This window comes from Schistocerca americana, chromosome 3 (genome assembly GCF_021461395.2).
Source record: "Schistocerca americana isolate TAMUIC-IGC-003095 chromosome 3, iqSchAmer2.1, whole genome shotgun sequence".
NCBI classification, from domain to species: domain Eukaryota; kingdom Metazoa; phylum Arthropoda; class Insecta; order Orthoptera; family Acrididae; genus Schistocerca; species Schistocerca americana.
In genome coordinates this window covers 819,058,539-819,080,304 of record NC_060121.1, presented here as the reverse complement: position 1 = coordinate 819,080,304, position 21,766 = coordinate 819,058,539, and positions in this window count along the sequence as shown.

The following is a 21,766-nucleotide window of genomic DNA, read 5'->3' as shown; positions in this document are numbered from 1 at the left end:
ATTAATGTTTCGAAAACTATTCTCATTATTTTATATATTTACTTATGTCATAATTCCTGTAACTCTGATGGATATGTTATTTCGATTCTTTTGTAAAGCCTGTACTACAAATGTTATCTGTATTGTTATGTTCTTTAATGATGTATTTTGTACCTTTGTAATTTTATTTTCATGTTGTAAATTTATAATTGTATAGACACCAGTTCTTCACATTAAGTTACATTTCACTGCACACGTTTCTTTTGGTCATAGTATATGGACAATATGTGAGAAGTAGGGACTGTTAGTGTTTGCATGTGTGTTAATAATTCTGCAAGGGACTGGATAACAGCATTGCTGGTTCTAAGGACAATTCCAAAAACTTTGTGAGTGCACAAGTGGTGGTTATGGACTTGCTATATTATCCGCAAGACTCTTCAATGGTAATTGTGCACCTGCACAGTCGCAACAGATGGCTGCTGGCCATCGCTACAAGGACTACAGTGGGTCTGCGTCTTTGCTGACTCACCAGTACCATTATTTCTACAAGGACTGCAGTGGGTCTGCACCTCTGGTGGCCCACCAATATCGTAATCTCTACCAGGACTACAATGGGTATGCTCTGTGATGACCTACCTACCAATATTCTTCAACTTCGACTGACTCAGCTGTGTGTTTGCTCTGTTGTGGACCATTACCTGTCTGCATGTCAAGAGTCAGCACTGTCTTTCCGTTGGAAGGGCAACACTGCTTCTTCAAGACTGCATGGAAATCCACTACTTCTGTGTGCAATTTCTTTTACTAATGAGACTTTGTGAAAAACAACTGTAATTACTATTATGATGAATGATCAGGACTGTCTTTATGGACTGTGAGAAAATTTTAGCTTTTGACCAACATTGTATCAATAAGTGTGTGCATTTGATATCTTTGTTATTGTAATTATGAAAAATTTTATCAAATCATTATTGGCCACTGACCAAAACAATTTGTAAAATTTTTTGTGGGGAGCATGGGGGCTATGTAAGTAGGCTGTTTATGTTTTCTTATTGGTAACGACACGTAGCGCTCTATATGAAAATCAATGGCTGTGCTGTGTGCAGTCTGTGGGTAGTTTGCATTGTTGTCTGCCATTGTAGTGTTGAGCAGCGGCAGCTGGATGTGAACAGCGCGTAGCGTTGCGCAGTTGGAGGTGAGCCGCCAGCAGTGGTGGATGTGGGGAAAGAGATGGCGAAGTTTTGTAATTTGTCATGAACTGCTATATATATATTATGACTATTAAGGTAAATACATTGTTTGTTCTCTATTAATATCTTTCATTTGCTAACTATCGCTATCAGTAGTTAGTACCTTCCGTAGTTTGAATCTTTTATTTAGCTGGCAGTAGTGGCGCTCGCTGTACTGCAGTAGTTCGAGTAATGAAGATTTTTGTGAGGTAAGTGATTTCTGAAAGGTATAGTTTAATGTTACTCAGGGCCATTCTTTTGCAGGGATTTTTGAAAGTCAGATTGCGTTGCGCTTAAAATATTGTATGTCAGTTTAAGCACAGTCATATATAAATTGTTAAAAGGGGACGTTTCAACTGTTGCTGAAACGACCTCACCTCACGTGCAAGGAAATACACAGCAGATGAGAGCTATACATGTGTTGAGAAGCGCGAACACATTACTGTGCTTCATGAGAAACAGCGTGTGACAACATGCATGCAAATTATATGGTCAAAAAGTACATGCAGAAGTGATCAGATTATGTTACTCCACTATTCACCACAGAGCAGTGGCATCGAAACGGTAATATATACTGCAGGTACTTTTGAGCGCTGTACTGCTTAATGACGCTACAGTGGTGAATTCAGTCGTCCGATCGTTTGGTTCAAAAATGGTTCAAATGGCTCTGAGCACTATGGGACTTAGCTTCTGTGGTCATCAGTCCCCTAGAACTTAGAACTACTTAAACCTAACTAAGCTAAGGACATCACACACATCCATGCCCGAGGCAGGATTCGAACCTGCGACCGTAGCAGTCCCGCGGTTCCGGACTGCGCGCCTAGGATCGTTTGGGGCAACAACAAATTAACGAACATTGAGCAACTATGGACATTATACTGGTGTCTCTCTGCGTTTGTATGGCGCGGGGGTGTGGGTCAGACGTCAACATTACCAAGAAGTGACGCAAGTGCGACATAGTCAGATCATTCGAGTACTTTTGTGTTGTTATAACCCTCCGAGCTCAGGGGTTGTAATATGTTAAAACGACAAAGAAGTATGGTTTGGGAGAGAGGCGTAACTCATGTTGCAGGGTGCAAAGAAACACCGGTAAAATGCGTCATTTACGTTATTGCATCGAAAGTACATAGTAGCCTTCCGCTGATCCCAACGATGATGTGTGTGCATGATTGGGTCAGCATCAATGCCCATGCAGGCATGTGCTGCGTCGGCGTCCTACTGCCCAGACTTGCGTTTCTTCTCACGCCACGGCTAAGTAGCTACAGCGCGTGTTGGTTGCGCCGTTTGCCGGGGACACGGCTGGCTTCTCCTTCAATCGCAACTCGTTGATCCCATGTGCAGCCCCAAGGGGAAACAGCCGTCCGCCGTCTTTGTAATTACACTTAGCAGTTCCGGCTGTCGGCCCAGGGCAGCTCGGTCAGTGACCGCAAACAGCTCTGCACCCAGGAGGCCACGGCTTCACACCCTTGCCCCGCCCCTGCGGACGGCAGCTCGCATTCCGCCAGGTAGAGAGTCGGGGGCTAGCAGCCCTCTCATTCCTTGCGTCGGTGCAGCCCCGAGGTCACTAGCCGCTGTTGTAACTGCAATGATGGGTTGTTCACAGCATGTCTGTGACCGGCGCTGCCCTGATTACTTTACACCTGTATGCAGTGACTGCCGGGCCTTGCCTTCACGCCTGTGATCGGTGTCTTAAACCTGCCTCGCAAAATCGTTTACTAAATGTAAACATTGCAAGCACCTGCCTCTTGCGTCTTACCCAGAAATACAGTACTCAAAAGCCTACTAGAGACACTGCATGGGGGCTTAATTATAATGCAATAATTTTAGTAGCTTTTTGTCCGGTTACGAAGTCTCGTAACCGGTTGGCCCTGACCAGTATTAGTACGCAATCTGACTGCATAAAATAACAATAAAGAATGAAAGGAAATTTCCGTTAACACAACTGGTTAATTAAGTCCCCTGCAACTATGAAAGCTACGAAACAACAAAGCACAAGTGTAACTGTTCTGTGTGTGGAAGTGTGATTCAACGTACATGTATCTGGCACGATTCTTCCTCAGTACGACAAGATATTTTAAACACCATTTACAATGAACTAATTGAAAAACCAGAAATATTATAATTGCACATAGAAACCAGAATTACAAGTCTAATACATGAACACGAGCCAGATGCTTTGTTGACAGAACCTGTGACCAAGAGGCATTGCCGTTGAAGAAATGTGAATTTTCTTTTTTTTTTTTTACCTCCATATAGCCTGACGAAAAATACATTGTGATCATTGCAACCTCTTCCTTCTATACATTACACCGACTGAACAGCATCTACTGTCTCGCCCAACACAACAACAATCCTCTGTACTAGTTCTGCTCTCGACATCCTCTCAACAAGAACTGCCCACGGCAGCCTCTGAACTGCTACTGCCCCAGTGGAGGCGGCGAAATAATAATCTTTGGCGCAATCTCTGGCGCTGTGACTCAGTGTAGCCACCTTTCATATGCCCCTCCTCCATGGGCTAGAATTTGATGGTATTTTTGCCAGCATTGGTGGTGAAAATACCACCAAATTCGTCCAAAAAAAATACAGACAAAAATAAAGTATGATATTAATAAGTAAATATCACATAACTAAAAATATTTTGGCTTTGCAACCTCTTTGTGATCCACCTGACCCAAATATTCTACTAATTATGAATTATAAAATACATTTTGGTTACTTTGACCATCATTATATAAAAGAAATGCATGCATGACCTCTAACAGCCTTTAGTTTGAATAACTTGCAGTAAGTGGGTACGAGTACGGAGTGTGAATGATCACATAAGACTTTGAATGAATAAATCGTAATATTTCACAGTGTGTACACCACTTCAAAATTCATTGTAAAACAGAAGCAAACATTTGGTGTATTTTTTTGTGTGTGTGTGTGTGTGTGTGTGTGTGTGTGTGTGTGTGTGTGTGTGTGTGTGTGACAAGTGTCACTTACTATATCAATTGCTCACGAAGAATGCAGTGTAATAACTGTCAATGGTCTAAACCTAGTGTTGGTATTTCATGTCGTTAGCTTCCTTCCCATTAGCTTAAATTTATACAGCTCCCATAAAACCTCCAGCTCATGTGTCTTCAATGAAGTTTCATATACCAATGTCGTTTGTAGAATTATAGCAGTTCATTTCCTTATCTTAAAATATAAAGCACTGAGCGTAAGCAAAACATACAATAGCGAGTAAATATACCAGTAGAGAACACAATGCCAACATGTGGATGTAGCACAAGCCCTACAACGAGGCTCTGCCATGCGAACAATCTATAATTAATACCATAGTGTAACCTAAACTCCATGTTCGTACACAGTATATCAGCATTTCTATATACCAAATTAAAGAGTAGTTATGACAACAAAATAGAAATGTGTAAATGTGCAATCCATACACAAAGCAGCAAGTACATATCTTACATAATAAACAGGTCATTAGCATCATATCAGCATAAGCAAATAAATGTTCATATGTAATCTTAATAAGTAAACATGAAGGCGCAAGCAGATAAATCGCAAAGTATAACTTACGTACATAACCATATCAGCACAACTAATCAGGTGACAATTATAATTTAAATAAATAAGCACAGCCGGCACATAATAAAAAAAATATGACATCAGTGAAAAAGCAGAGCAGCCAAGCGATGCATAATATACATGAGTAACAACCCTGTTCATTTATCAGTCATTGTCAAAATCAGTTAACACAAAGTATAAATCACGTAATCTCAAGCAGTAAATTACGTATAAAGTACATACCTAAGTAGAAATATGTTACCTGAAAAATAAACTCAATTAATGGTTCAAATGGCTCTGAGCACTATGGTCATCAGTCCCCTAGAACTTAGAACTACTTAAACCTAACTAACCTAAGGACATCACACAACACCCAGTCATCACGAGGCAGGGAAATTCCCTGACCCCGCCGGGAATCGAAACCGGGAACCCGGGCGTGGGAAGCGAGAACGCTACCGCACGTCCACGAGCTCCGGACAAACTCAGTTAATAGTTACCTTTTTAGTTTATTACTTTCTTCTTCGAAATTACATTCTTCCTGAAATTTTCTCGATAGCAAGTCCTCTTAACGACGGACACACACAGAATTTACCTGAAGTTCTTAAATATTTTATACAACTGTATCCTGAAAAAAAAACTTAACGTTAATAACATAATGTACCAAGTCACTATAGCTTTATACTGAATTTAATCGGAGAAATTAGACTGTGTATTTGTTTACGGCTGTCAGTGCATTCGCACTGAGCGCTCGATCAGCTGTAGGCACGCGTGACGTAGGAAGTAATTGTTTGCTGTCAACGACTGCCTTGTGCGGCGCGCAGACTTGACTGTTGCTTTGCGCATGTGCCGCCACCATAACACGGCGCGGTATCCTTGTATTCTCTGCGTGTTTACGTGTAACTGTTAATTTCTCAAAAGTATGTCATTCCACAAAAATTTTAACGTTCGATATATGATGTATTCCCTTAGAGCGTCGTGATTTAAGATTTCCTACTTCGACAGTGTTATCATGAATAATTTTGCGAACACTATATGGACCATCATAAAGCAGAAAAAATTTGCGACACAAGCCTTTTCCTTTGTGAGACAAATGATGAGACTTAATTAACACTTTTTGACCAACTACCAAGGTTTTTAAACGACCAGGACGTTAACTTCATACCTAATATAATTTGTGTACTGAGTAATGGAACAATAATAAAATTATCAGATAATTCATATCCTTGACAAATGAAATATAAGTTGGTCTGATGTTTGCCTTCCACAGTTTTTCCAGAAATAGCTCCTCGAATTGTAGTTTTAGAAACAGGTAACACAGGACAAGCAATAGTTCTTACACTTATACGAAAAACTGATTCACTAATAACATTCAGTCGGCTCCCAGAATCTAAAACCGCAGTGTACTTATTCTTACTCACACATACTTCAATAACAGGATGTAAAAATGCGTCTACGTTATTTTCCTTTTCGTCTAACAAATTGTCTCTCATGTCTTCCATGCGTACGTAGTGTAAAGTCATAGTGTCATTACTTTCTGAACCGTCTATATTGCTGCCAGAAGCCGAAGCTGCAAGTCATTGTCGATTGTTTGCGTCACGTCTTTGATTATTCGTATCATTTCGCGGATCAATTTCTACGATTTGCACTAGTCTCTCTGAAGTTCTGTCACGTGGAGGATGCCAATTAGGTCCCTACTGTCTGTTACATGTAAATTCTTGGTTGTGTCTGTTATTAAAATTTCTATTTTCCTGGCTATCTGCATGACAACTTCTTGTGAAATTTCGACTGTCGCTTCTGAAATTATTGTTATATCTTCTACCCTGGTTATTTCTGTAGTAAGAATTTCTATTATTGTATGAATAATTTCTGTCTCGATGATACCGATTACTGTTTCCGTATGATTGATCATTCCGGTAGGATTTCCCGTTATTATAATTTTCTGTGTAATTTCTGTTAGAACGTCTGCTATAGTCATAAGGCTGGTATCTGTTGTCCTATCTGTTTCGTCTGTCATTTTCCAAATTACCGTTATAACGTCCGTTCCGATCATAATCCCTTTTCTCTGAAAATCTGTTGTGGTTACCGTTACCGAAAAAATTACAAGAAGTTCCGTCGTCGTTGTCATACTCAAAGTTCTTGTAGCCCAAGTCTTAAAAGTTTCAACGTCGTCTTTACATCTTCCGGCTAAAGTAATGTGTCTTATCGATTGTGGCAGCTTAGTTAAACAAATGCGAATTAATTCAGTCGGGCTGTAAGGGTTGGAAAGGAATTGGTTCATTCGAATCATGTCTTCAAAGTATTCTGCCGGCGTGCGGAACTAAGACTGTTTAACATTACGCTGCATAATAAGACTATGATTGACTCTGTCTTGCGTGTTTTCGGACCAATATGCCGATAGAAATGCATTACAAAAATAATTTAAATTATTACAATCTCTAATGAGTGCGCACATCCGCGTCGCCGGTTCGTTTTCTAAATATCCACACATAAATTCCAGTTTGTGAATTAGTGGCCAATTTGGTGGAAGTGCGTACATAAATTGATCTAACCATGGACATGGATGTATGTCATTCTTAGAATTGCGAAAGATCTTAAATTTCCGAACAGTTAAAAAGTGTTTCTAGTCAAAGTTTTCGCCTCGTGGCGACAAAGACCTACCGCGTCTGTCCCATTCCGAATGTCGATTATTGTCAAGTTCGCCCGCCTGTCGCTCTCTTGTTGCATCTCGTAAATGAAATAAATTCTTTTCTTCAAAACCCGCTGCTATCTGTGATTCTAAATTTCTTCTACTGTCTTTTCCTACGATTTCGCTGTCAATGTGTTTGACTTGCTTTCGTAACGCCTCAAATTCCTTTTTAACACGATCATTAAATTTTCCGTGATTTTCAACATGTTTATTTAAATTCTGGTACTCTTCTGTTTCTGCAAATGGCAATGGAGGTGTATCATCTGAACCTCTGTCCCCATTTAAACTAAGATTTGTCAATTTATCTGAAATATCTTTCCGATAAGTCACCTGTTTGTTCTTTCTGTTTATTTACGTCTTCCGTAAGTGTCGCGACTCGGGTTTCAGTATTGACACATTCGGTAGTTAACTGTTCATATTGTTGTGTTAGGTTATTTATTCTGTCATTTGGTACGGATTCCTCGATTCTTTGAAATATTTCTTCCTTATCGTGTGCATGTTGAAGATTTAACTCTGAAAATTTTTGCGCTACCACGCGATCTCTTTCTTCCTGTTCTCTATCCTGTTCCTTTTGTCTAATTTCTATTGAAATTAATCTATTATTGTGATCATTCAAAATCGGTTGTACTTCTTCTCTAATTTATTTCTTTAATTCATCTTTCATGTTTTTAAAACGTGTCCCTATTCGTGAGTCTAACCGTGTTTCCATTGTTCCCATCTCTGTTTTTAATTCAGATCCTAACTGTGATCCCACATTTAATATTGCTCTCATCAACTGCTCCATATTAACTGGTTCGAAATTCTTTTCGCCCCAAATATTTCCCGTAAAACTAACTTCCTTCGTAGTAGCTGTAAAGCTATTTGGGTTCGATACTATTCCAGAATCTTCTGTCGTTAATCTCGTATTCTGTGAATTTTTTGATTGTGAAAAATTTTGAACTGGTTACGGACTATTTTCCCGGCTTATTAAATTGTTTTCTACTTCATTATTCATCATACTGTTCTCCTGTCTTGGCGAGTTCGCCATATTAACAATTTCGTTATTCTGACTATCCATCGTTTTTACCTTTTTCATCGATCGCGTAATCATTTACAAAACATACAAAACTCGTTACTATACGAAAATTACACACGATGTAACACTTTTATCACCAACAATACCATTCACACGAAATGCTTCCCGACAAACACGATTAACGAACAATTGAAATCTTTATAATTGCACAAAATTGTCAACCGCGTATACGAGACATCAAAAATTAAATTCTTCAAATATACCATTAGAAGAATGAAGGGACAACTACAAATGTTCAATTACCAAATCTACACATGCAATATAGACCACAATTATTAAACCATAAATTACTACAACAATACTACTGTCTGCTATTTTCACTGTCATAGGAATTCCAAGGGACGATCCGAAGCAGCGGTCGCCACGTGCATGGGGGCTTAATTATAATGCAATAATTTTAGTAGCTGTTTGTCCGGTTACGAATCTTGTAACCGGTTGGCCCTGACTAGTATTAGTACGCAATCTGACTGCATAAAAGAACAATAAAGAATGAAAGTAAAGTTTCGTTAACACAATTGATTAATTAAGTCCCCTGAAACTATAAAAGCTACGAAACAACAAAGCACAAGTGTTACTGTTCTGTGTGTGGAAGTGTGATTCAACGTACATGTATCTGGCACGGGTCGTCCTCAATACGACAAGATATTTTAAACACCATTTACAATGAACCAATTGAAAAACCAGAAATATTATAATTGCACATAGATACCAGAATTACAAGTCTAATACATGAACATGAGCCAGATGCTTTGTTGACTGAACCTGTGACCAAGAGGCATTGTCATTGAGGAAATATGATTTTTTTTTCCTCCATATATATTCACGAAAAATACAATGTGATAATTGGAACATCTTCCATCTATACATCACACCAACCGAACAGCATCTACTGTCTCGCCCAACAGAGCAACAACTGCACACGACATCCTCTGAACTAGTACTGCCCTCGACAGCCTCTCAACAAGAACTGCCCACGGCAACCTCTGAACTACTACTGCCCCAGTGGAGGCGGCGGAATGATAATCTTTGACGCAATCTCTGGCGCTGTGACTCAGTGTAGCCATCTTTCAACACGCAATAACTGGTGACCGACACGCTCAATAAAACTTTGTGGTCCTATTCTTCCCGGAAATGGTGTAGATGCTGCCACATATGTTCCATCGAAATTCCCCCTTGCTGTGACTTTGTCAATCTGTCCAAGGATTGAAAATGCACTGGACTGAATGTGTCATTTAGATAAGTTAAATTTTGAATGAGTAATACCTTTAGAGATCCTTCTGGCCAATACAACGTACTCCGCGACAGTGTCATAACAGTTGAGTCAGGAAACGTAGCCGGAAAACGAGATTCCGTTTCGACAACCTCACAAGTCGTGCCATCAGTGGTCATTCCGTTTTCACGAAGCTCGAGTTTTTCAACCGTACCGGTCGGCTTTCTCGGCAGCAATTCAACACAGTGGATTGTAGCCAAAGTGCACCCTTCCTCTGCAAATACGTTCTTCCCACAAATCATCCCCCAGAAACAAACTCGCTTCACACGTCCGCTATCAGTCCGTACTCGGCCACCCGAACAGATCACAACCTTCCCTTGTACGCACCATTCCAAATCTACCCGTGACATTACCAAGTGAGCCTGTCTGTCCTTTGACACTAGCAGTACTTGCCACGTTCTCACCTTCATCCACTTCCCCAGTATCCCCCATTTCAATGGAGAAGGCTGAATGCTGTAGCAGTGAAATTCAGGAGTTTCTCCCTGCAACAGGTACATGGATAGCTACATGTACCCTGTTCCATCCGTTTTCACCTACACCCTAACTATGTAGAAGAACAGTGCGAGATTCTCCAGCGACACTACCTTTCTGCGTCCCGAAATCCCATTATGAATTCCCTTGATGTAGCCAATACTGGACTGAGTTGCCCATTCACCACATGAAGCAACGCCTCATGTAATATCGCCACATCACGCCTGGCATGCGCAGATTGGTCCACTTGCCCACGCAGCAATTTCGCCAAGCTAAGTTCGTTGTGCAGTGCTCTCAAATGCTTACGTATTTTCTCCAGCAGTTCCTGGTTTCGTTTCCACGCTGGGTTAGCCCTACTACTAATCCCCATACTAGTCTCGTATTATTCAACAACCCTTGTTCTAAGTTTGAAAACCGCATTTTTTGCCACACCACAGCTGCCTTCACAGAACTTGCCGTCTGCTGAACCTGAAGAACTGTGAAACTTCCTGGCAGATTAAAGATTGTGTGCCGGACCGAGACGCGAACTCGGGACCTTTGCCTTTCGCGGGCAAGTGCTCTACCATCTGAGCTATCCAAGCACGACTCACGTCCCGTCCTCACCGCTTTATTTCTGCCACTACCTCGTCTCCTACCTTCCAGACTTCGCAGATGCTCTCCAGCGAACCTATCATTCTGAAGAACTGTGTTGTCTACCTGCTATTTATCTCCTGCATTTCATCTTTGTCTGCTGTCCGGAATGATGTCATTAACACTTTTCTTCCAGCATTTACCCATCCCTCTTCTGCCAACTTATAGCGTAGGGAACCACATCCATCAACTGTGTGGCAACTGACCCATTAATTTACTGTAAGTGAAGTGCTACTCCTGGTCCTCTCCTTTAACTCCCTAAATAAATTATCCACCTGTGCCCACTTACACAATTCCGAAAAGGCATCTTGCAACCTATGTACCTCATTCCTAATGTCCCATAGCTCCACTGCCGTTTTTAGTGCCTATTTATGACTAGTAAACCATACATTCGATTTTCTCGAGGACGTCACACTCGATTCTAGAGGCTGAGCAACTGTTACCGGCTCTGCTTCGTCATGGAGACGTACAACAACAGCAGGACCAACCTCGTTCCTCAGGAAAATATCCATTTATCAATAAAAATACATACTCCCTGATATACTAAACTAAAAAAAAAAACAAAAAACAAAAATTAGAACTATGAAACGTAATTACGTGACCTTAACCTATACATCTCATCACGTACCTTACGCTCTAAAATTCCAGGTTCCTTCTTTTTGTTCTTTGTAGCTTTCACCTTTTTCACCTTCCTGGTTGGTTGCCGATATTTAGTGCTGATAACCTTGGTATCCCCACTACCATTCATTCACACTGTTTCATGCAACTAACATAGTATACAGGGTGGTCCATTGATAGTGACCGGGCCAAATATCTCACGAAATAAGCATCAAACGAAAAAAACTACAAAGAACGAAATTCGCCTACCTTGAAGGGGGAAACCAAATGGCGCTATGGTCGGCTCGCTAGATGGCGCTGCCATAGGTCAAACGGATATCAACTACATTTTTAAAAGTAGGAACCCCCATTTTTATTACATATTCGTGTAGTACGTAAAGAAATATGAATGTTTTAGTTGGACCACTTCTTTCGCTTTGTAATAGGTGGCGCTGTAATAGTCACAAACGTATAAGTACCTGGTATCACGTAACATTCCGCCAGTGCGGACAGTATTTGCTTCGTGATACATTTCCCGTGTTAAAATGGACCGTTTACCAACTGCGGAAAAAGTTGATATCGTGTTGATGTAAGGCTGTTGTGATCAAAACCCTGGACGACATCATCCAAGTGTCCGGACCGTTCGCCGGATAGTTACGTTATTTAAGGAAACAGGAAGTGTTCAGCCATATGTGAAACGTCAAACACGACCAGCAACAAATGATGATAATGCCCAAGTAGGTGTTTTAGCTGCTGTCGCGGCTAATCCGCACATCAGTAGCAGAAAAATTGCGCGAGAATCGGGAATCTCAAAAACGTCGGTGTTGAGAATGCTACATCAACATTAATTGCATCCGTACCATATTTCTGTGCACCAGGAATTGCATGGCGACGACTTTGAACGTCGTGTACAGTTCTACCCCTGGGCACAAGAGATATTACGGGTCGGTGACAAATTTTTTGCACGCGTTCTATTTAGCGACGAAGCCTCATTCACCAACAGCGGTAATGTAAACCGGCATAATATGCACTATTGGGCAACGGTAAATCCACGATGGCTGCGACAAGTGGAACATCAGCGACCTTGGCGAGTTAATGTATGGTGCGGCATTATGGGAGGAAGGACAATTGGACCCCATTTTATCGATGGCAATCTAAATGGTGCAATGTATGCTGATTTCCTATGTAATGTTCTACCGATGTTACTACAAGATGTTTCACTACATGACAGAATGGCGATGTACTTCCAACATGATGGATGTCCGGCACATAGTTCGCGTGCGGTTGAAGCGGTATTGAATCGCATATTTCATGACAGGTGCATTGGTCGTCAAAGCACCATACCATGGCCCGCACGTTCACCGGATCTGACGTCCCCGGATTTCTTTCTGTGGGGAAAGTTGAAGGATATTTGCTATCGTGATCCACAGACAACATGCGTCAGCGCTTTGTCAATGCATGTGCGAACATTACGGAAGGCGAACTACTCGCTGTTGAGAGGAATGTCGTTATACGTATTGTCAAATGCTTTGAGGTTGACGGACATCATTTTGAGCATTTATTGCATTAATGTGGTATTTACAGGTAATCACGTTGTAACAGCATACGTTCTCAGAAATTATAAGTTCACAATGGTACATGTATCAAATTGGAACAACCAAAATGAAATGTTCAAATGTACCTACGTTCTGTATATTAATTTAAAAAACCTACCTGTTACAAACTGTTTATCTAAAATTGTGAGCCATATGTTTGTGACTATTACAGCGCCATCTATCACAAAGCGAAAAAAGTGGTCTAGGTAAAACATTCATATTTCTTTACGCACTACACGAATATGTAATAAAAATGGGGGTTCCTATTTAAAAAACGCAGTTGATATCCGTTTGACCTATGCTCCTGGCGTTCTAGCGCCTTTGTGCTTACCTTTTGCATATTTGTCCTAACATCCCTAGTTCTTCTGGCAACCTTTCTCGCCGACACACCAACGGGTCCTAATTTAGGAATCAAAACGTCAACGGGAGACGGCATTTTCCTGCCGTACACAACCTCAAAAAGCAACAAGCCCGTTGCGCATGAACCTTCGAATTACAGTCACACTTTACATAAGTAAATTATGTCCCAATCGTCGCGCCTGGAACCTGTGTAATATCTCAACATCTTTGCAATTGTCATCCTCACTCGTTCGACTTTACCACTGGTCTGCGGATGAAACGGACACGTCCGTTATTTCCTTACACGCCATACGCGGCATAGATGTTTCATTAAATACGAGACGAACTTCGTACCCTGATCCATAATTATGGTTTCAACCACGCCAAATTTTAATATCCAGTTGTTAAGTAACGCTTGCGCTACAGTACTAGCCAGCTGGTCCGGTATTGCCATTGCCAAAGATCGAGAGAAATGATCGATAATCGTGAAAACATACCTATTTCCTGCAGGTGTTTTATTAAGTGGCCTGAGTACATCCAACCCTTAAACATGGAAAATGGACTGGACGCCTTTGGTAAATTTTGCAACGGCACTTTCTAATTCGTAATACCGCTCCTCCGGGCGCTTCACACACTGTCCTGACATATTTCCCCACGTCACGCTTCCTGCTTCTCCACCAAAACTGCTGTGCTACACGTCTGTATGTCGCACTTCGACCCCCTCCCCCTCCCCCTCCCTTGATCCCACAATATATGGTCTTGATCTTGCTGCAAAATTCTCTTCCGAAAACCCTCTGGAGGGGCCACACATGATCAATCCATCGGAGTTCTACACAAGAAAAAACCTCGTGCATAACGAAATATGGCTGTGACTAAAATGCTTAAATGCCTGTCACTCCTTATCCCTTGCAGGTGCCCGCTGCCGCTCTTCAACGCTCTTCACTTGTGTACTTAACGTCACTACACTGCAGCTTCAACGCTCTTCCCTTGTGTACTTAACGTCACTACACTGCAGCTTCATGTATCTTCATTTATGTGAGGTCTTCTTGGTTAAGTGCCCACCAAGTGAATCTACAATATGGATTTTTCAAATCGAGCAACCATTTCAATGAGACACGGTCTGTCACGACCTTAAACTTCCCACTATTCAGATAACTTCGAAAATACGCAATACCATATATGACCGCCAACATCTCTTTCCCCGTTGTGGAGTAGTTAACGCTCCACCTTATTTAAGCACCTTGGAGCGTAAGCTACCGGATGTTCCTGACCATTTACCATATTTCCCAAAACACCACAGACTGCCTCATTTGAAGAACCTCACGAAAGGATAAATTCTTTCACGAAATCTGAAAACAACCAATATTGGATCTGAAACTAAGGTTTCTTTCAGTTGTTCAAATGCATCCTGACATACCAGCGACCAATGGAATTTCGTTCCGTTATTCAGTAGCTTGTTCAAGGGTGTGGCTATTTTCGCAAAGTCTTTTACGAATCGTCTATAATAATTTCAGAGGCCAACGAACGACTGTTCATGCTTAGTTTTTTATGCTATTGAATAATTCCGTAAGTTGACGATCGATGTGTGCACCACGCTCACTAATCACCTGCTTCAGATAGTTTACTTGAGTTTGCGCAAAATAGCACCTTCCACTCTTAAAGTAAAAGGTGCCGATCTTAGTCTACTAAAGTCATCCTCCGAACGTTTCACATACACAGTTAAATCTTTTGAAAAGACAATTATGTCATTTAGACAGACCAATCAAGGTTTTGGGCCTTAATCCACTCAGTACCATATTTAACAACCGCTGAAAAGTTGCCGGTACGTTCTTTAGTCCAAATGGCATGCCTTTGTAATGAAAACGTCCTGCTGGGTCTGTAAACGGTGTTTTCGGCCTGTCCTGAGGTGCCGCATCCAATTGAAGGTATCCGCTCCTGAGGTCCATAGTTGCAAAGAACCGATGCGACCCTGATTATCCAAAATTTCCTTGATGTTTGAAATTGGATAACCATACGAAATGGTTCGCGCGTTTGGTTATCTGTAATCACAGCAAAATCTGTGTCTCCGTGTCCCGTCCTCCGATTTCTTCGGCACAACGACAATATTTGTGCCCCAGGGACTACCACTCTGTTCTTTGATCCCATACCATAGTTGTTGTTCAATAAATTCTTCTACTAATGATTGAAGCTGCTTTGCTGTACGCTATCTCTTGTCAGAATGTAATGTTGCGTCAGCGGGGTTGCCGGTAACCCTCCATTCGCAAAAAATAAATCACTAAACCTCAACTACAAGTTTTCCATAAACATTCGATCATTGCCCTTCAAATGATTCACTCTTCTTTGTAACACTTCCGTATCGATGGTTTGCTTCTGGCTCGATCTATCGAAGTACTTATTTTCCAAGACTTCCAGAATGGCTACTATTGCAACCTTTGACAGAGTCATCACCCCTCCACCAAAGTTATAAACACTAACCGTTTCCCATTAATGTTATTCGCATGGCCCAAACTCCTGCGGGTAAAACAATTCGAACTATCCAACTCTTCATTGCTTAAGAGCGTTTCAGCCATATACACTCCTGGAAATTGAAATAAGAACACCGTGAATTCATTGTCCCAGGAAGGGGAAACTTTATTGACACATTCCTGGGGTCAGATACATCACATGATCACACTGACAGAACCACAGGCACATAGACACAGGCAACAGAGCATGCACAATGTCGGCACTAGTACAGTGTATATCCACCTTTCGCAGCAATGCAGGCTGCTATTCTCCCATGGAGACGATCGTAGAGATGCTGGATGTAGTCCTGTGGAACGGCTTGCCATGCCATTTCCACCTGGCGCCTCAGTTGGACCAGCGTTCGTGCTGGACGTGCAGACCGCGTGAGACGACGCTTCATCCAGTCCCAAACATGCTCAATGGGGGACAGATCCGGAGATCTTGCTGGCCAGGGTAGTTGACTTACACCTTCTAGAGCACGTTGGGTGGCACGGGATACATGCGGACGTGCATTGTCCTGTTGGAACAGCAAGTTCCCTTGCCGGTCTAGGAATGGTAGAACGATGGGTTCGATGACGGTTTGGATGTACCGTGCACTATTCAGTGTCCCCTCGACGATCACCAGTGGTGTACGGCCAGTGTAGGAGATCGCTCCCCACACCATGACGCCGGGTGTTGGCCCTGTGTACCTCGGTCGTATGCAGTCCTGATTGTGGCGGTCACCTGCACGGCGCCAAACACGCATACGACCATCATTGGCACCAAGGCAGAAGAGACTCTCATCGCTGAAGACGACACGTCTCCATTCGTCCCTCCATTCACGCCTGTCGCGACACCACTGGAGGCGGGCTGCACGATGTTGGGGCGTGAGCGGAAGACGGCCTAACGGTGTGCGGGACCGTAGCCCAGCTTCATGGAGACGGTTGCGAATGGTCCTCGCCGATACCCCAGAAGCAACAGTGTCCCTAATTTGCTGGGAAGTGGCGGTGCGGTCCCCTACGGCACTGCGTAGGATCTTACGGTCTTGGCGTGCATCCGTGCGTCGCTGCGGTCCGGTCCCAGGTCGACGGGCACGTGCACCTTCCGCCGACCACTGGCGACAACATCGATGTACTGTGGAGACCTCACGCCCCACGTGTTGAGCAATTCGGCGGTACGTCCACCCGGCCTCCCGCATGCCCACTATACGCCCTCGCTCAAAGTCCGTCAACTGCACATACGGTTCACGTCCACGCTGTCGCGGCATGCTACCAGTGTTAAAGACTGCGATGGAGCTCCGTATGCCACGGCAAACTGGCTGACACTGACGGCGGCGGTGCACAAATGCTGCGCAGCTAGCGCCATTCGACTGCCAACACCGCGGTTCCTGGTGTGTCCACTGTGCCGTGCGTGTGATCATTGCTTGTACAGCCCTCTCGCAGTGTCCGGAGCAAGTATGGTGGGTCTGACACACCGGTGTCAATGTGTTCTTTTTTCCATTTCCAGGAGAGTATAATGTTTCCCTCTCCAAATCGGTATCCTCTGAAACCCACAATATCTTTCCTATACCTGCTGGTAATTTATCATGATAACCCGTCTTTACTGAAAATGTAAGCAGTTAAGTTGGTCTCACCCCAATGATACGTGATCCTTAAGTGTCTCAGTTGCTACTGTTTCTTCCAGTTGAAACAAAGGCCCACTGAGTTCCAGCGTGCGTTGCAAAAGATCAGTCTTAGCGTGATGCTTGTCGAGAAAGTCTAGCCCGAGAATCACTGAATAACCTGTGCCTACACTTGGCAACACCTCTGTGCATTCGTTGAACCTATTTTCGCCAGTGAAAACTTCAGTACTGCCGTAAGCAATGATTGCACCCTACTATTGCCAGCCTCACGTGACTTATACCGTCTTCTCTTTCCCCACGAGGTCCTGACTGATAACTGGCACATTCGCACCTGTATCCACCAAAAATTTCACTTTCCTGCCGTCCACTACGCTGCATTCCGTCTGCGCACAAACTCGTGCCGTGTAAGGGTCTATCGGGTTGTCTTACGACGGTCAAAGCAATCCGGTTTGTGTTTAATGGCGGCTTCCCTTGCAGGTGCTTTCGACCCTTCCTATCTCTACTCTAAAATGCCCGTTGGCTCACTGTGCCACACGCACAGCACTCTGGTCGTTTACACTGCTTCTTTACATGCCTCTCCCGACCACATCAATGACACTTGATTTCCAGAAGCCAACATGTGGTGGTCCACTCTGTGTTTTGTGACCATAACCACTTCTTCTGGAAGTGTTGCGATCCTAAGAGCTGTCTCTAAGTCCTGTGAGGTCTCCATCCGTACCCTCAGTGACATTTCAGAGGGTACAGCACGTAAAATAAAAAAAAATAATTAAAAAGTAAAATCCACAGCTCTGTTTTCTGCCTCCATTAACAGAACCCTATCAGATTTTGCCTTTTGCTTCTGTACGTATGTCTTTACATTTAGCTTAGGGATACTATTCGAGAATACTCCCAAAAACTCGTTGCACTACATCCAAAACGTACTTAATTTCTCCCGAAAATATGGCACTCTGTTCTGCTTTTGGTACCGCTGGCAGAATCCAGCGGCCCCTCTTGGAACTTAGGTGTTTTACTCAGCGTCTCGTGGTAGACAACATATCCTCTGGTGTCTTCCACCAAAAGCATATTAGAAACGTACAGGGTTACTTAACCTGAGCACTCATATGCTTCCACAGCGTCCCTGACATTCTTAACGACAAGTGTCACGTCCTCCATTGCCTTGGCCGAGGAGAGTTAATCAATATGGCCACTACAGGGCCATACGCAACGGAAGGCACTCTTATTCCGGACTTACTTCCCTGTGACTCTGATTATGACTGATCGTGATTCTTTCACGAGCCACTAATTAACGATTAAGTTCGAAATTTCTCTGTTTCATGCCTTGAAACTGCTCTGTTAACGCTTGCACTTGCTGAGTTAAAGCGGCAAGTGCATCTGAGGTAGTAGTATGTGTTTGCACCATCGTGTGTACTCTACTTCCACCTTAATTAAACTGATTCTTTTAAACAAACATACTCCCATTTAACCCTACATAAAAAATAATCACAAATTAAATCCTCTCTCTAATAATCGCCCATTTACACTCAGTGCAACTACTAGACATATGATCAGTATGCTACGTACAGAATAAAGGGCTGCTACAGCTCTGGCGCACAGAAACTCGTGCTGGGACAAACTTCAAAATGGATACCTCACCTACGCTAAGTTATCATGCCCACCATTACTTCTAAACTGATTATAAATCAATGGGCTCATGTGACTTCACAAAGGCAACTCTAAGTATCGCGTACCCTAGCTCACACAACAATCTCTGACAAAGTAACACACATCGTAAATTATATGAATAAAATTTCAAAGCATCTCATACCATTGTGCTGAGGTAGACGACAAAACCAAGTGCCACTACTTCAATCACCATTCACCAAAACCAACTCTCTCACAAAATCTAGTGTTTAACATGGACAAACGCTTCTTTACTCAGCGTATTGTGATGGAATGCGAAACGACTACTTCCTGGCATCAAATGGTACAACCAACCAAGCTCAAGGGTTGCAGTACGCCCGAAGGACTGAGAGGTCTGGTTTGAGACAGAATGGTGACTCACGCTGATGCACGCAGAGAAACACCGGCAAGTGTCTCGCTGACTTTATTGCATCGGAGGTACACAGTGACATTCCGCTGATCCCGGTGATGATGCTGCACAGTATGCGCGAGTGCGTGTGTCGGCGCCAATGACCATGCCAGAATCTGCTGCGTCAGCATCTGGCCGCTCAGCCTTGCATACATGGAGCTGCTATTCACGCAACTGCTAAGTGGCCACCACATGTGTTGGTTGCGACGGTAGCCCGGTACACAGCTGGCTGCTCCCTCAAGTGCCTGTGTCGAGCGCTGACGCCATCATTACAGTGAACTTTAGCAGCTCCGGTCATCCACCCAGGGCACCTCGGTCCGCAGACAGCTCTGCAGCCAGGAGGCCACTAGTTTGCACTCATGCACTGCCCTTATGGACGGCAGCTTGAAATTCGCCCGACATTGTCACCCAGAGGGCGGAGGCTAGCAGTCCTCTTGCTCCTCGTGCCGATGCAGCTCCTAAGTGCACCTGTGGCGCATCCATGCAGCAGAGGCTAGTGGTAATTTCAATAACCACTTGGCCATGGATATCTATTACCAGAAGGTCGTTGTGGTTGGCCTGCAACATAAACAGTCATTATTCTATCAAGGTTTAGAAATGGACATAATTGCGACGTGACTCCTGATATGAGCCTCCAGGCATCTTCTATCAACTCCTCAGACGCAGTTCCTCTGGAGGGGACAAGTGGTGTGCCCATTTATAATTACAACGTCTGCTTTCCTAAGTCCGTTTCAGCTCCTACACAGATATCACTAGGCACTGTTTCAGCTGCGGTGTATTGGTTCCTCACAGCATGTCAGTGCCCTGAGCTGCCCTGATTATTTCACACCTCTATACAGTGCCTGCGGGACTGTGCCTTCTCGCCTGTGATTGGTGTCGTAGACCTGCCTCGCCAGGTACCCGTGGTCTAGGGGTAGCATCTTTGATTCATAATCAAAACGTCTTCGGTCCCGGTTTCGATCCCCGCCACTGCCTAAATTTTGATAAATAATCAGCATTGATGGCCGAAGACTTACGGCATAAGAAGTCAGCCTCATTCTGCCAAAGGCCTTGTCAAAGAGGGCGGAGGAGTGGATAGAGGTTCAGGGCACTCTCTCGTCCTAGGAGTGGGAAATTGCCCCTAAAGGCGGAAGAATCAGCAATGATCAACGGCATGAGGATGCAGAAGGCAATGGAAAGCACTGCATTAAAGACACGTAACGTGTATCCACAGGACAAGTGGCCTGTAATTAAGAAGTGTCATGATTATCTCTCCAGTGGCAAAAGATTCCGGAATAGTCCCCCATTCGGAACTCCGGGAGGGGACAGCCAAGGGGGAGGTTACCATGAGAAAAAGATTGAATAATCTACGAAAGGATAACGTTCTACGAGTCGGGGCGTGGAATTTCAGAAGCTTGAACGTGGTAGGGAAACTAGAAAATCTGAAAAGGGAAATGCAACGGCTCAATCTAGATTTAGTAGGGGTCAGTGAAGTGAAGTGGAAGGAAGAAAAGGATTTCTGGTCAGATGAATATCGGGTAATATCAACAGCAGCAGAAAATGGTATAACAGGTATGAATCAGAAGAGGAGGAGGTATACTTGGAAAAGGCCGGGAGATACGGGAAGATTTCAATTAGATTACATCATGGTCAGACAGAGATTCCGAAATCAGATACTGGATTGTAAGGCGTACCCAGGAGCTGATATAGACTCAGATCACAATATAGTAGTGATGAAGAGTAGGTTGAAGTTCAAGACATTAGTCAGGAAGAATCAATACGCAAAGAAGTGGGATACGGAAGTACTAAGGAATGACGAGATACGTTTGAAGTTCTCTAACGCTATAGATACAGCAATAAGGAATAGTGCACTAGGCAGTACAGTTGAAGAGGAATTGACATCTCTAAAAAGGGCCATCACAGAAGTTGGGAAGGAAAACATAGGTACAAAGAAGGTAGCTGCGAAGAAACCATTGGTAACAGAAGAAATACTTCACTTGGCTGATGAAAGGAGGAAGTACAAACATGTTCCGGGAAAATCAGGAATACAGAAATACAAGTCGCTGAGGAATGAAATAAATAGGAAGTGCAGGGAAGCTAAGACGAAATAGCTGCAGGAAAAATGTGAAGACATCGAAAAAGATATGATTGTCGGAAGGAAAGACTCAGCATATAGGAAAGTCAAAACAAC